We start from the raw sequence: 15,409 nt of genomic DNA, 5'->3' as shown, positions 1-15,409 counted from the left end.
AGAGAGGAGAAAAAAGAAGAGAGGTACGTAGAATTGCCGTTTTATAATTCTAGGTAGGCCCACTCCTAGTGGAAGGTAAGCAGTGACATCACAGGTTGCAGACCAGGGCAGAATCCTGACAGTTTTGTGTCAGGAATTTCTTAGATTTAACACTTTATTTGACTAATGTATCCATTTCATCTATTGTATCATCAATGCCTCGGATTCTTTCTTTCATCTCTTTCATCATCTTGTATTCTGTTGGTGAACTTCACCTCTGTAGTTCTTGTTTGAATTCCTAAAATTTTCCTTTCCAGAATTTCTTTGGTTTATGTTTTGTATATTGATTCTATTTCCAACTTCATGTCAGAACAGTCTTATTTATTTTGTTATACTGTTTATGTTTTCCTTAAAGAATTTATTTCTCTTTAAGTACCTATATCATATTTATAAAACTTGTTTTTAGGTCTTTTTCTTGTGTTTTATCTATGCTGGGATATTCAGGGCCTGCTTGCACAAGAGAGCTGGGCTCTAGTGGAGTCATGGTGCTCTGGTGGTATTGACTGCATTCTTAAGATGGTATCTCAGCATCTGGGTTTGGGACGATGGAAGGTCTAGGGCTGATTTCTGGATGTGTCTTTGTTGGGTGAGTTATATGTAAAAATTAAAACAATGATAGATAGATAGAAGGTACAAGGAAGATATTGTTTTGTTATACAGAGTTTATTAAATGAGCATGGGGGGAGAAGGAAAGGTGGAATGGGGGGAGAGAGGGGGGGGTGGGGAGAAAAGGGGAGAGGTAGAGAAAGGAGGTAGAGAGGAGAGCCAGGTAGGCAGACTGAAGCAGAATCCTAACATGGAGGATGTGTTGTTCCTTGGTTTCTGCTTCCTCTCTGGATTTTTGGACAGTGCAAGACTGCGTGTTGTCGCCTGTTTTCTGGCCTGTTCAGCTGGTGTGTTCACACACTAAGCCTGCTGGTGGTGGAGGCTGGCCTACTGAGATAAGTTGGGAAAATGAAGGTTGGAGGAGGCTCTTTGTGATCCCTTTGAGGGTGGGTGGTCAGAGAGGAAAAGGAGACCACAGCATGTTTCCAGCTACAGAGTCTTGGGTGAGTTTGAGAGGATTGGATCTCAGAGCAGTAGGAGAGGTGTGGGTCTGTCTTCAGCCTATCTTTTGCCCTTGGGCTAGCAAAGAGTTCGGAGCCTAGGACAAAGCAACAAGTGGAAGGAGGAAAGTTAGAAGGGGAAGGTCTGTAGGATACACAGGAAATGGGAGCAGGGAGGAAAGGAAGGCTGCCCCAGGTGTTTAGCTGCAGAGCTAGGGATGAGAATGGGTGTTGGGGATTGGATGAGAGGAAACAGAGATAGAAGAGAAGGTCTTCAGTCAGCCTACCTCGCCTTCTGGCAGGTAAGGCCTGTGTGCTAGCAGGAAGTGCCTGCTGGAGCTGGGGCTGGAGTACATCAACAGAGTAGGCGGAGGGAGCTAGGAGGGGGTGGCTTTGGGATCCACAGGAGAGAAGATGGAGGCTGGAGCTGCTGATGGGTTGCAGTTCTAGGGAAGGGCCTGGGGGTTTGAGTCTGGGGGAACAGGCAGAGGGAGAAAGTCTGCAAGCAGGCTGCCTGATTTTCTGGCAGGCATGGCCTGTTGTTTATCTGAGGCTCAATTTTTAAAAATTATTTTTATCTTATAGGTCATTTTCATATATATTATAGCACCTGGTTTTGTGTTTTTATGAAATCCTTTGTGTGCTAGTGTGTATATCTCTGCATCCATATGTATTTCTTGTGTTTTTTTTTTCTTGGCTCTTTTTCTTCTGTTTGTTTCATCCTATTTTGATTTATTTGTTCTTATTTTATGTTATCTTATTATTCTTTAGATAATTTCGCTTCTTTTTCCTTATTTTATCTTTTCTTTTTTAAGATTGTGCTTTTTTCATATCAAATTGACAAGGGGTAGAAGTATAGACTATTATTCATTGTAAAATTAACTAGATTTACATTCACCATGGAGCAAACCTTATCTTGTCTATTGAGGTTTTTCCAGACAGATTGAAGTGAAGATAGAGGAGTAGCCTGGGATGTGGGCTCCTAGTCTGAACAAAATGGAGGAAGTAAACTAAGTAAGGAGGCATTTACTTCTCTGTGATTTCTTGTTCAAGATGTAACATAACCAGCCTCCTTACACTCAAGACAAGCCTGCTCACACTCATGACCAGTTTCCTCACACCCATGACCAGCCTCCCCACACTCATGACCAGCCTCCCCACACTCATGACCAGCCTTCTCACACTCAGGACCAGCCTCCTCACACTCATGACCAGCTCCCTCACACTTATGACCAGCTTCCTCACACTCATGACCAGCCTCTTCACACTTGTGACCAGCCTCCTCACACTCAGGACCAGCCTTTTCACACTCATGACACCCGTGCATTCATGACCATGATGTATCTCTTGCTTTATAAAATCTGAGCTCCAACTTTTCTTTTTTTAGTTGCTTTTGTGAGGCATTTTGTCAGAACAAAGAGAAAAGGAACTAATACAGCACTGTCCCAAGCATGTTTGAACTTCCATTTCTGCTCAAATAAGACATAGCTAGTCTTACAAATGAGGAATTTTCACCCTTCCCAAATGCGAGATGTATATTTCCCACAGTCATTTTAGCAATCACTGGATATAATAACATCTTCATCCCATTACAGCTCCACTGATTATTCTGTTGTCTCTAAAGTACATTTTAAATTTAATCCACAGTAGTTTATATCTAAAATTTAAAAATTGTCAGAGAAGAAAATAGTTCGCATACAAATAAATGCATGCAACAAGCAAATAGGGAGCACACAGAACTATTAAAGTTTTATTTCTCTAACTGTTCAAAAAGCTCTAGTCAGTATTTAATCATTTTCTCCCACCACCAGTTTTGTATGTCTTCCACATTGACAGGCAAAATTTTAGCTAGTTGAGATTATTTATGTGGTAGGATGACTTAATTTTAATCTCTGAAGGTTTGAGTTATTATTCAACATCCATTTTTGTTGCTGTTGTTTTTACTAAATTTTTATCTTGGGTGTGGAAGTATTAAGAGGTACTCCAGAGTTCAGGTGGACATTTCCAATTCATTGCATCCCTAATGTAACATTCATTCTTTATGTAAAAAGATATAAAAACACAGTGAAAATACTTTAGTGAGGAAGTTATTTAGATACTAATGAAAAGGGGCCTCTTTATACATTGTTTCCTAGGGTAACATAACCTAGCTGCTGGGGAGATAGCATTATACTCTAGTCTGTGACTCAAAGCACATAATATTATCCTGTAAACAAATTACTATTGTTTTAAGAATGCTTCCAACCTGTGTAGTAATTGGATTTCTTATTAGCAGTTTCTTTTATCCTATCAAACTCACCTGGTTCGACATGATGCTGCCTCTAGCGAGACTAGTTAATGACACCGAATAAGCTTATGGATGTGTTTGCTTTGCAAAGAAACAAGTTCTGTTATTTGTAGCAATGCTGTGCAGAATTCCATGGTAGGAAGTTAAAACATCTTCTCAAGGTATGGGTGCCTAATGCCAATAGAAACATGGTGGCACCTCAAGCAAGTCTAGAAGACATGTTTCTTTCAGGGGAGATGCATATTTCTTCTTTTCAAGACAGCACTAGTCACCCACAGAGAATGTAATTTACTCAGCTTTAATTTCTGTTTTTTTTTTCTTTTTGTGAATTAGAGAATGGTATTATCCAGATCATTCCCAGTACCTAAATAAAATGGGTACTGATATTGCTGAGTCCTCATGTTCTTGCTACTATAGTTAATTTTTTAATCAGTACAGTTACCAAGCACTTATATGGTTAGAGAGAGGTCATGAGAGCTTTCTGTCTATACATAAATTGCTTTTAAGAGTCTGCTTCAGTAGATCTACATAATCATAAACATTGTCATAGCTGGGTCATTTTGAAATCTCTTCTACAGATATCACTCCCTTATTCATGTTCCTGTCACTTTTTCTAACTTGTAGTGAATGTAAACATGTTTCTGTTTTGATCCCCAATGACTTGTGAGTGAGCATATGATGTTTGTCTGCTGGAAACAGACTTGTGAGAGGGCACATGATGCTTTCCCCAAGAAAAGGAACTGCCTCTTGTGGGAGTATGGTGTTTCCAGTTGTAAAACTGTATGGACTACGGGAGAGTATAAATAGTCCAAATAGCAAAAATCAATTGCTTTTGCATCGCTTTCATATCACTTGGCTGTTAATCACTTCACTTTGAGTTGCTTCTAGAAAGATATGCTCAGAGCATGCTTCAAGGTTCCGAGTTCCAGATGCTGTGGTTGTGGTCACTTTTGCTGAATTTCTGGTTTGCTGTTTATCAGGTCTTTTGGAATTTTTATGCCAAAAAGGGGAATCTCCCCAATAAACTGAGTCTGAAAAAGGTCTACTTTTCCTGTCCCTATTAACCTTTTTATCTCTCCTATCTAGGGTAGGTGGGTTGGAACGAAGGTATAGACATTAAAGAATCTGAAATAAAGTTGGTTCTTAAAAGATCAGAGCTTACACTAAGCAACCAAATGCAGTACTGAAGTGGTGCACACTGGGAGGAGTTTTCTTCAGTGCTACCCTCTAGAGTAGTGGTTCTCAATCTGTGTGTTATGACCCCTTTGGGAGTCACATATCAGATGGCCTGTATATCAGATATTTACATAGAATTCATAACAATAGCAAAATTACAGTTATAAAATAATAACAAAATAATTTTATGTCTGGAGGTCAATATAACACAAGGGTCATAGCATTAGGAATGTTGAGAAGAGCTGCTTTCGTGTCTTTTTCAGTGAGACTCTATTGGTATGGCTGCCTTGGTTTTGCTGGTTCCATTATATCATATAGACTGATGTGGCTGGAAATTCTTCCTGTAATTTGGGTATAAAAATATCCTCAGAGATCTGTAAGCATGAACTAAAACAAAGCAACCAACACAAGAGAATTCATGCTTAAGGAGCCAGAGCTACTTTCTTGCTTAGGCCTCCAAGATGCAGATGAGCTTAGTCTTCTGGATGTGATATTTAGTTAGTAACAGCTTGCTGTGGCAGCCATCCACCCTCATAAATAAGTAGGTCGGAGAACTCTAGTTTATGAGGAAAAGCTCATGTCCCACAGCCACCTCATATGCTCTCTCTAGTCCTTCATTTTCTACCAAGGTCCCACAGAAACTCAGAAGGCATTTTTCACAAGGAAATGTGGTGGCTGTAGAAGTTAGCTCAGGGTTGCTTCTAAGTCTCAGAAGTACCTGTTGCTCTTTTATTGTTGGTGCTGATAAACTCCTCCATACAGGGCCCCTGCTTTTCAGAGGTACTAGGTCTGTTAGCTCAGTCATCACTTTATTTGCTATAAAGACTACTGGCAGTGTGTTTGGTTCTGCAGCCCAAACTTGCTTTAAGCCTTTTCTTCTCTGATTTCCAATTAAAATCCACAGAGTTTTATGTGTCTGTAGAATGAAATGGCACACGAGATATTGTATAAATTTGCCTTCCCAATTCTAGAATGCCTGGCAACCATCACTCCTGTTGTCCCTGGTAGGTAGCAGGATATGAATCCCCTCCTGCTTTTAACCTTGGAAGGATTATCTTGACATCTGTGAGAGTGAACCATTTTTGACTTCATTGAGGTATCAAGTACCTGAATTTTGTGGGTTTTCTCTCCTGCTCCTACATGTACATGTCTTACTGAAGCATCTAGATTGTTCCCTAAATCCTCATCATCAGACCTAAGAAGTATAGCATTATTGATACTGTGGTCTGGTGTATGCTTTTATGGAAGGAGACACCTGAGGTTCCCTCTGAGGAAAAACTGACAGTGCTCTGAGGAAGGATGCAAAGGTATGGTGCTTCCCTTGAGTGCTTTCACTGTGGTGACTCAAGCGCATTAGATGTTCCTGAGAAGTTGTGTAAAAGAGTGTTTTCAGGTCAATAGCTGCATATTAAGTTCCTGAGTTCATGTTGAGTTCCTTTAAGCTATTATACAAGGAACAGCAGGAGTTTTCAGAGTCACCATCTGTGAATGTTACAATAATCTCTGGTTGTTTTCCAAGATCACTCTGAAGAGTTGGATAGGAAGATGACAGGTAATTCTACTGACTTCAAAGTCTTTGATGCAAGCCTTAATCTCTTCACACTCCCAAGAACCAAGTATTGCTTCTGTTAATGATCCTGGCAGGGAAGGTATGTTTCATGGGCTTTCCTTCCATAATGACCTTCATACTCTGCTTCTAGAGTCAACATGACAATAAACAAAATCTACTGTGAGTTGTATTTCAAGCAAGTCCATCTTTTATTTGATTTCAATACTGCTAGTCACAGTATTTTAGGTCCCCAAGAACTGATATCAATTCAGGACTGTTATATAACAATTCTCCACAAGTCTAAGCACTTGCTGTGGTCTCAATACATTTTACATGAGGTCTTGGGATTCTGCTTATTATAGATTCTTGCAACACTGGTTCAAGGTCACGTCTCAAGGTTACTTGACTTCTTCCAAGGAAGAGATTGGAATAGAAGTGTCAGAGAATGTCAGACATTCTTAGGTCTAATGTCTGGACCTATTAAGTGTCTTCACTGTTAGACTTTTGGCCCCAGACCTAGAGTTTATTATACCTGTTTGAAAACCCTTGAGTAAGTTCCCACTATATTTAATTTTGAGGGACAATATGAACAAATTGCCCACTGCAAAATACATGTGAGTCAAATACTTTTGAGTACTGCTATATTCATGCTGCTCTCTATGGTAAACATCTGCTCCTTGTTTTTCTAGCTAAGTGACATCACTTGTCTGGCTCACATAGATTCCAGTTCTTGGCACACTTCTTGAGTTTCGTCTCCTGTGCAAAAGCCTGTGCAGGTCCTGTGCAAGCCTTGAAAACATGTGGAGTATAAATTTTTCTGTGTGCCCTGAACCTTGGAGTATAGTAAGACATGGCCCTAACCATGGGTCTAGGACAGTAGAGTATAGACTGTGTGTGTGTGTGTGTGTGTGTGTGTGTGTGTGTGTGTGTGTGTGTGTATGAGTGTGTATCTGTTGAAAAAATGAGCATAAATTATTAAGGCTTTTTCCCAAGCTGATAATACCCCAAGATTTTAATTAATTTTTCAGACATTGGAGAGCAATCTAATTCTCCAATAAAGAAGGCCTAACTTGGCATGGAAGTTTGAAAGTTTAGAATGTATGGTTTCAGACAGATACCTCCAAATTTCTCATGATTCTATTGTTTCCTAATCAGTACCCTAAATTTTACATGAGAAAGCTGGAAAGACTGATAATTTCACTCCTAACTTAACAGCTCATTCAACTGAGTGGTTGTTTCATTTTCAGTTTACCTTCAAGGTTCAGGAAAAGAAACCCCTTTTACAATAGCCGCAGAAGCTCTCTAGTTCTCAAATGGGTGACATTGGCCAAAAGTTAAAGGACAGAGGGTGCCGGTGCATTCTAAGTACTAAAGTACATTACAAAATCAATCCCAAGTCATAGGCCTTGGAGTGACTGTCACCACTGGGGAAATCAACTGCACCAATGGCTTAGCTCCCAAGGCACCCACTTAAATTGTATCCACATCACAATCAACTTCAGATCATCATTTGATTAATTATGATGTTGTCCTAGGCTGTGGGCTACTACTGTCCACTTTCTCCTCGTTGGGAAGCTTATCACTGAAGTTTTCCACTTGGGTATGATCAGATCAATTGTCTAATGCTGTCTTTGGGAAGAATAACTTCTGCTCCCAATTTATCAGTTGGCTTCCTGTTAGAAGACAAACCACCCAGGGAGAGTTTAGTATAAAGCATTACTCAGTATTGCAAGGATTGAATGACAAGAAGCTAAAACTATTTAAAAGGAACACTAAAGAATTTCTTTGTAATACATTAGAGTGCCTGAAAAGGAAATGAGCTTGGAAGAGGTTCTTCTTGCTGAGCTAGGGTTTAGGCGTTCTTGGAAGCCTGCTTTAGTGACTTATTGGGGAAATTTCCAAGGTTGCACCATTACTAGAGAAGTAGGAGATGCTCTTTAGAGTGTAAGTGGCTAAGGCAAAAGATTGGACTACCTAGAACCAGTGGTCATCATCAGAGGGTCATCACAGAGGTACTAATTGATTAGGGTCAGAGCTAGAGCTACACTTTGTCCAAACACCTGAGTGTCCCAGAAAAGTAGGCAGAGCTACTTTAGTCCCTCATCAGCATACCTGAGAGATGTGTGGTTGAAACAACAAAGAAATTAAACAACAGTGCTCCAGTGCAGACAGAGAAGCCCTCCATCTACAATATCTCCCTCCACCACTGCCCACCACCAGGAACACTTACCGCATGCTCTTTGCAGGGCTTGCACCATGGCACAGTATGTAAAGTGTTCACCATAGAAGTGTGAAGACTCGAGTTTGGATTCCTAGTACACAAGAGAAAAGACAGGTGTTGGGGCACACACCGGTAATCCCAGAGGTGAGGAGACAGAGTGGTGAGCTTGAAGAGCAGAGATAGACTTTATCCAATAAAATAAGATAGACATTATAGAAGAGGTCACTGCACACATACATGTGCATGTAAGCACACATACATGTGTACTTAAGCACACAAACACATGCAAACACACATAAACTACATACAGATTTTGTGCTCTTAGAAAATCTTACTAAAGGCTTTAATTAACATTATCACAGAAGCAAGAATTAAGTGGTAGATCTGGGGCTGAAGGGAAATCGATGAGAATTAAGCTTAACCCTTCATGGCTCCCTTGTTTTCTTTCTTCCCTCTATCTTTTCTAGTGTGTCTGTCATCCAGCCTTATACAAAAACATGCACCATGACTGCTGTCCCATAACATCCTAAACTGGAGGTTAGTGAAGAGGCAAATGGAAGACGTTATCTTTTAAAATACTGATGTAATTTCATTAAGTGATACTGAAAATAAATCTGGCATTACAAATTTTATTGTGATCTTAAATTTTCTTTTTCCTACCCCTGTTCTGTGGCACAAATAATACATACATACATATATATATCCTGAAGACATCTTTCCCATTGCTTCTGATTTGCAGTGGCAATGATTGGAATTTAGCCCAGAAATACTGTCACAATTACCTGGCTCCCTGGTGGCCTGTGGAAGTGATATCAATTTAACAAGAGGGATTCTCCTAATACTGGCTGCCCATTTATGTAGGTCCCAGTGGACTGATGGGAGCATTTGCCAGCACGGAATCTGCACTTATGCTTGCCCTAACTCAAATCACTCATTAAGCCTTAAAGGAATTGTGTGTGGGAGGTCATCTTGGAGGCCGGGAAGCCTTTTATGTTAAATTGTGTTCTAATTTCAATTGCAAATAAACATTTTCCAATTTCAGAGTTAATAAGCAATATAGTTCTCCAAGCGATGAAAACCCGGCTGTTGGACTTCCAAGCTGAACCCCTGCTACCACTGTGGGAGGTGACTGCATGGTGGGCTTAGTGTTGCTTATTCAGTAGGTGGTGTCAGGAAAACCTGCTGCAGCAGATATAACAAAACAGCACACGGGACTGAGAAGTCTGCATTGTTAACTTCTGGGTTTTACTGCCAATGAGTGCTATATATAAAGGCCCTGTTCACGTTTCACTCTCTTCAGGTCTCTGCTCTGTATCTGTTGTAATACTTGATGATAATCTATACGAAGTACCTAACTATCCTAAGCTCCCCCTAAAATCCATGAGATGGTAACTTGGACTCACATAGCTGAGATATGCCTGAAGGTGCATTCTAGAAGTTGGCAGCTGACACAAGGCTGTGCAGCAAACACGAGACTATCTCCCGCAGCTGTGCAGATGGTGCTGCCCACCTATGAGACCACATGTCATTCCCTGTCACTGAAGAGTGTGGTCTCACGTGCCTTCTTTTGGCAAGAAAGATACTTATTTATCCCAAAGCTGCATGAAACAAAGAGATTGGATACTAACTGGACAAGAGGATTAGGCACTGGTCTGTCTAAAGGTGTTGATTTTCTTTCAGACAGTTTCTAATTTTTACACTCTGCTTTGAGTGACTTCTCCAACAGAGATGCTAGAAAGTATATATATAATTAGTACACACACACACACACATGCATATATATATATATATATATATATATATATATATATATATATATATTTAGTCTAAGCAAGTTGATATCTCATCTTTCAGTCAGCAAAGATACATCCACTATGTATAAAGTGCACAGTCTTGCTTCAGCTCAGCCAAACAATCTTGTGTATTTTTGTTCACGAATGGTCATGTTCATGTATTTGTAGATGCACATGTGTTACAGTTATCTGTGCATATGTGTATATGTGAAAGAGAGGGGAACATGAGCTGTCATATTTTGGGTAACATCTATCTGTCTGTCTCTCTGTCTGTCTGTCTATATCTATATTTTTCCCTTTTTTCAGATAGGATCTTTCCTTGGTGTAGAATTCAATGCATATGGAAGGTGAGCTGGCCAGTAAGCCCATGGTTCTGCCTGTCTCTGCCTCCATGCCACATGGATGCAAAGAACAGCACCATGGCAACCTTTCCCTTTTAAACACGTGAATTCTATGGGGATTGGATTCAGGTCCTCAGGTGTGCAGAACATGCACTTTGCAGACTGAGCCATAACCCTAACGCATATCAATCCCCGTTGCTCCCGTCATCCATGCCTGCCCTGATCCCCGCATCCATCTCGATCTTGCTGCTAGATTTCTCTTAGCTTATATAATGGAACCAGTAAATCCTCAGGGCTGCTTCTTCTGGCGCTGCAGATGAAAGCCAGAGCCTCACACATACTAGGTATACTGAACTTCATTCCTAGCCCTAAGTCTCCAGTAATCAAATCTTGCCGACGTCATTAAAGTCCCTTTCCTAAATCACTCTCCTTCAGCTCTTCCTCCTGTGGCCAAGCCTTGATTGCTTTAGATGTATTTGAACCTCTGATCGAGGGAGGATAAGGGAAGGAAATAGAACCACTCAGATCTGTGTCCAGGGTCATATTAAACAACTCGGGCAAGAGAATTTTTTTTTAAACAAGGATGTTGCATAAAACATATTCCAGAATTGTATTTGGATTTCAGTGACCTGTGCTTTGTCAGATCCCTGTCATTGGAGCAGAAGGAAGCAGGCAGGCATTGGTGCACAGTGTGTTAGGGAAAGTGGAGCCATGAGCACTAGGGCATGCAGCCCTGGAGAAAGAACACAGGGCCTTTATTCACCTGCTGTTTGGGACTCTCACGAGCCACATGAGGTTACTTATTGGAACATAGAACATGCGCGGGCAAGTATCCCCATGCATGTGCATATGTTCGTACATATGGAGAAGGAGGGTCAGCAGCAAACGCATGGACCCTGAAATACATGGGTTAAAATCTTGCTTCACCACTTAATCAGCTACGCAACATTGAGGGAGCTACCTTCTTCAAACATTAATTTCCACAGATGTAAAACGGGGATAATTTCAGAGCTTACATCGTGGATTTGTTGTTAAAAAACACATTTTTAAATGCATCTTGGTGATTGGCTGGGGAAGATCAACTCCCTGATAATAAGCAGTAGGTATTATGCGTGTACACACATATACCTACATCCTTGAATTATTTGTTTTGTGCCCATAAATATTTTCCTTAAACTCTTGCATCTTGATATTAACAACTTCCTCCAAGGTTTGTTTTCATGATGAAAAAAAAAAGCTAATATTGATTAAGAGTCTGAACATTGATTCTGCATATGTATTATATTCATACAACATAAAATTCTATATGGTGCAAGATATTATTGTGGAGATGGGGATGATGGTTAATGCCTGTACTCCAAGCATTTTGGTTGCTTCTGAGTTAGAGGCCAGTCTGAGATGCATGGTGATTTGAAGGCTAGCTTGGACTATACTGTGAGTTCTTATGAAAAAAGAAAGAAAAGAAAGAAAGAAGAAAAAAAGAAAGAAAAATACCTACGAATTAAAAATGTTACTGTGCATAGCAGCTGGCTGGAGGGCTCTCAACAGAATGAGCCTCTCATTCATTTCAGCATCACCTCTGATTAAAATGCCACTTGGGAAGTACAGACCTTTCATTCTAAAATGATCCACAGCCAATCAAAAGGTTAAACAGCAAGTCACCGCACTGACTTTCCAATCAAAGGTCAGTTCAACCTGTCAGCCTGCATTTACAAGGAAGAGAAAGAGCAACAGCAGTTCACTGTGATGAACTTCAGCTCATTCAGGAGACATGTTTCTATGGAGCTTTGAAACCCATTGCATTGAAGCTTCTGGCACATTTGAACTCTCCCTCCAGGTGAAACAGGACACAGACATAAATTTGACGTATGCACATACAGGCACCTATACAGATAGAGAGAAGGTAAGAGTTTGTACAAGTGAACACCATCGTTTGGAAAGGCTGAAACGCTTGGGGCTGTGCAGCAAGCTGAAAACACAGATGGGGTTTTTAAATGTCAGCGCCTTGGGGCCGAATCCTTTCTTTAGGGAGCCCTGATCTCTACCCTGAATTTCTTGCAACATATCCATAATCTCACTCACATTGTGAAGATGAATCTGTTTTAGGTGAAGTGGCCTGAAATCAACTGAAGGTTGATTTCACAGCACACACTTTCTCAGCAACCAAGATGCCTGCAACCCCTCGTGCTAGACTCTGGCCAAGTTGTCACATAAAACATGCCACTGCAGTAGAGAAGAATATTGGCTAATTTCCCTTGAGGTGATGTCTCAGCACAAGTGAGCATTCGTTCCCATAAGCCAGAAAAATGTGCTGTAAAGGCCACAGGTGCACCTTCTTGTGAGCCACCTAGACACCAGTGAGATGATCACACCCCAGTCTAAACGTGAGTATGACAGTGGGGCTCATGCTTGATTTTGATTAAAAATCGCTTCCTAGTTGGCGAAGCTGACCATTCTCAGGGTGATACTTGGGGCTCCCCACCTGGTAGACACCAGCTGAGTCCAACGTTGAGCAGGTTTGTAACAAGCACTTGAGTCTTGTGCGGCTATTTGGTGACTGTACCTGGATAGCACTACTCCAGAGAGGGCTCTGCCCCAGAGTGTAGATGAAGGTAAAGGAGCAAGACCACAGGTACCAGGTTCCACTGATGTACCTGAGCCTGACCCTGGTGGCCTTTGTCCTCTGAGCTCATGGGAATGGAGGGGTGGTCCTAAACACCACAAACATAAACTGCCCTGGTGTATAGGTCTTATGTCTCTTTACTTAGATGCCACTTTATCATGACAACCCAGGGCAAGGGTGTCATTTGTTATCCCACAAGGACACCTGGCATTGATGCGTTTACACACAAATTGTCCTTTGGACATAAGGATAAGGATATGAGGCAGGTCCAAGTGCCTGGGGACACTGAAAGCTGTCCTAAGCATCCATGTCTAAGGTAATGGCAAAAGTGATTGTTATGTTATACAGTGAATTGCTCTCCAGGATTCCTTGACTCCTGATTTTGACTTCCATTCCAAAATAATTAGGTCCCAGCACAAGCTCAGACTTTTACCCCCTTTTTCCTTACAAGGCCGTTGTGGGAAAGGACTTAACAGATTCTTCTAAGTTCAAAGAGGATGTGATACTACATGAATAATAAAAGAAAATGGCAGTTCAAAGAGACAGAATTTTAAGATTACATTTTAAGTTGACTCAACATGAAAACGCACATAGAATTTTAGTAGGTTCCTTAAGCAAATTCAAAATTTGCAGCAGGAAAGACAGCTTTTCCATCAAACTACCTCCATTGCAAGCACAAGGACAGGAGTTTGACTCTTATAGCCCATGTGAAGAAAATGCAAGTGTGATGGCTCATGGCTATAATCGTGATCTACAGAAGCAGAAGCAGGTAGCTCCCTGAGGCTGAATGGGCTCCCCCCAATTCCTATGTTTCACTAGAAAACCAGCTAAGCATTCCTAGAGTGAATCAGACCTGTAAACATGGCTATTTTCAGCTCAAAAGAGGAGAGGCTTTCTCCATCCAGAATTCTATGGGAAGAGCATAAGCTTCAGCATAGAGTCTTCCCACCTGGAGATTGTTCCTTTGTGTCCATCTCTTTGAGTGAGGACCACAGAGACAGTCTGTACTAATATTTAAGGAGCAAAACCTTCCTCTGAGTATGTAGAAAGTGGAATTCATGAACTTCAGAGTATTCTTTTCAAGATGTGCTGTCACAAACACTTCAGACTCCACATAAATTAACCAAGAAGAGGCCATTTGTCCTTCCTTGATATTAGTCATTGTCACCCCGCAAGACTTTTGGATATGTTCCTTCTCAGTTTTCAGAAGAGAGAGGGATGATTTTTCTAGGGGGCATGAAATTTATGGTATAAAACACAGAATCCCAGAGTAAAGGGACATTGCTAAGAATTGCTCTGAACTCTGACAGGAACCTACTATACCACTGAGATTCATTATCACTTTACAACGAGCACAAAGAGAACACATTTGCACTGTCACCTTAGGGGCACAGAAGAAGCAACCACTTTATCAGCACCTGTGATGCTCAGCTGCAGACTCTGTCTAGAAAAGCTGTTGCATTTTTATAGGCCATCAATCTCAGCTCTTGGGCAATTGGCTTCCACCTATGCTGATGTGGGAAATCAATCACGATTCCCAGAAGGCAGAGCAACCGTTTCCAAAGGTCACAGTCAACAATTGCAGGTGCTTTCCTTCAGGAGTGTGAAAGGTATATCGGTGGGTTCTGCTTGAGTTCTCCTAGCCAATTTGGAAGACGGTATAATGAAATCCACATCATTGTCAGTGGAAAATTCAACTAGAAGGGCTGTCATTTTCAAAAACTATCACGTATGTAAAGCTGAACTTGGAAATATAGAAAATTATGCAATTTCAAATTTCTCACATACCTGCCATGGCTTCACTCTAAAGGCAAATTCGATACATTTTAGCTTTCTTGCACACATTGATTTCTAACAATAGACTACAGAATTCCACCTTAGCACTTTCAATCAACATTGCCCCATCCCTACATTTCCTTGATGCATTTCAATCAACTGACAATTTCTGTCATTTTTCTCCTTTAGAACATATCTCCCATCCATCCGTCCCTATTTTTACATTCTCTCCCGTAGAACAATACAGAATTGCACCTGGATTGTTGAAATGCCTTGCTTAAATTTCTACTCCAAGACTCTCTCCTTCCAGCTCACAGTGAAGCTCCATACACTAGATCTGCTTCTGGCCAGGGATTTCTTTCCTCACCCTATGAAGGAGATACTCTGTGTTCATGTGGATGGGGAAGCTATGCAGGCCCACAGAAGTGAAATGTGCAGAACACGCACAGTCATGTGCTATTCTTGGTGGGTGGAATATGGCTGTACAGATGCTGGATTTCATTGGTTTCCATTGATCTTAACCGACTTCAATGCTGTCCTTCTCCAACAAAGCCAGCA

The 15,409-nt window shown here is 41.0% G+C and overlaps 1 long non-coding RNA gene across 1 annotated transcript in view; it reads right to left on the bottom strand.

Moving 5' to 3' along the window:
- Positions 1-8,470, bottom strand: part of LOC311598017 — a 33,416-nt gene extending 24,946 nt beyond the window's left edge. The window contains exon 1 of the long non-coding RNA XR_014779437.1: positions 8,328-8,470. This is a non-coding gene — a long non-coding RNA (uncharacterized lncRNA). The remainder of the gene's footprint in view (positions 1-8,327) is intronic.
- Between the last annotated feature and the right edge of the window lie 6,939 nt (positions 8,471-15,409).

The sequence above is a fragment of the Acomys minous genome (assembly GCF_964271855.1).
Source record: "Acomys minous genome assembly, chromosome: 5".
NCBI lineage: Eukaryota > Metazoa > Chordata > Mammalia > Rodentia > Muridae > Acomys > Acomys minous.
This window is presented reverse-complemented; position numbering and strand designations above follow the sequence as displayed.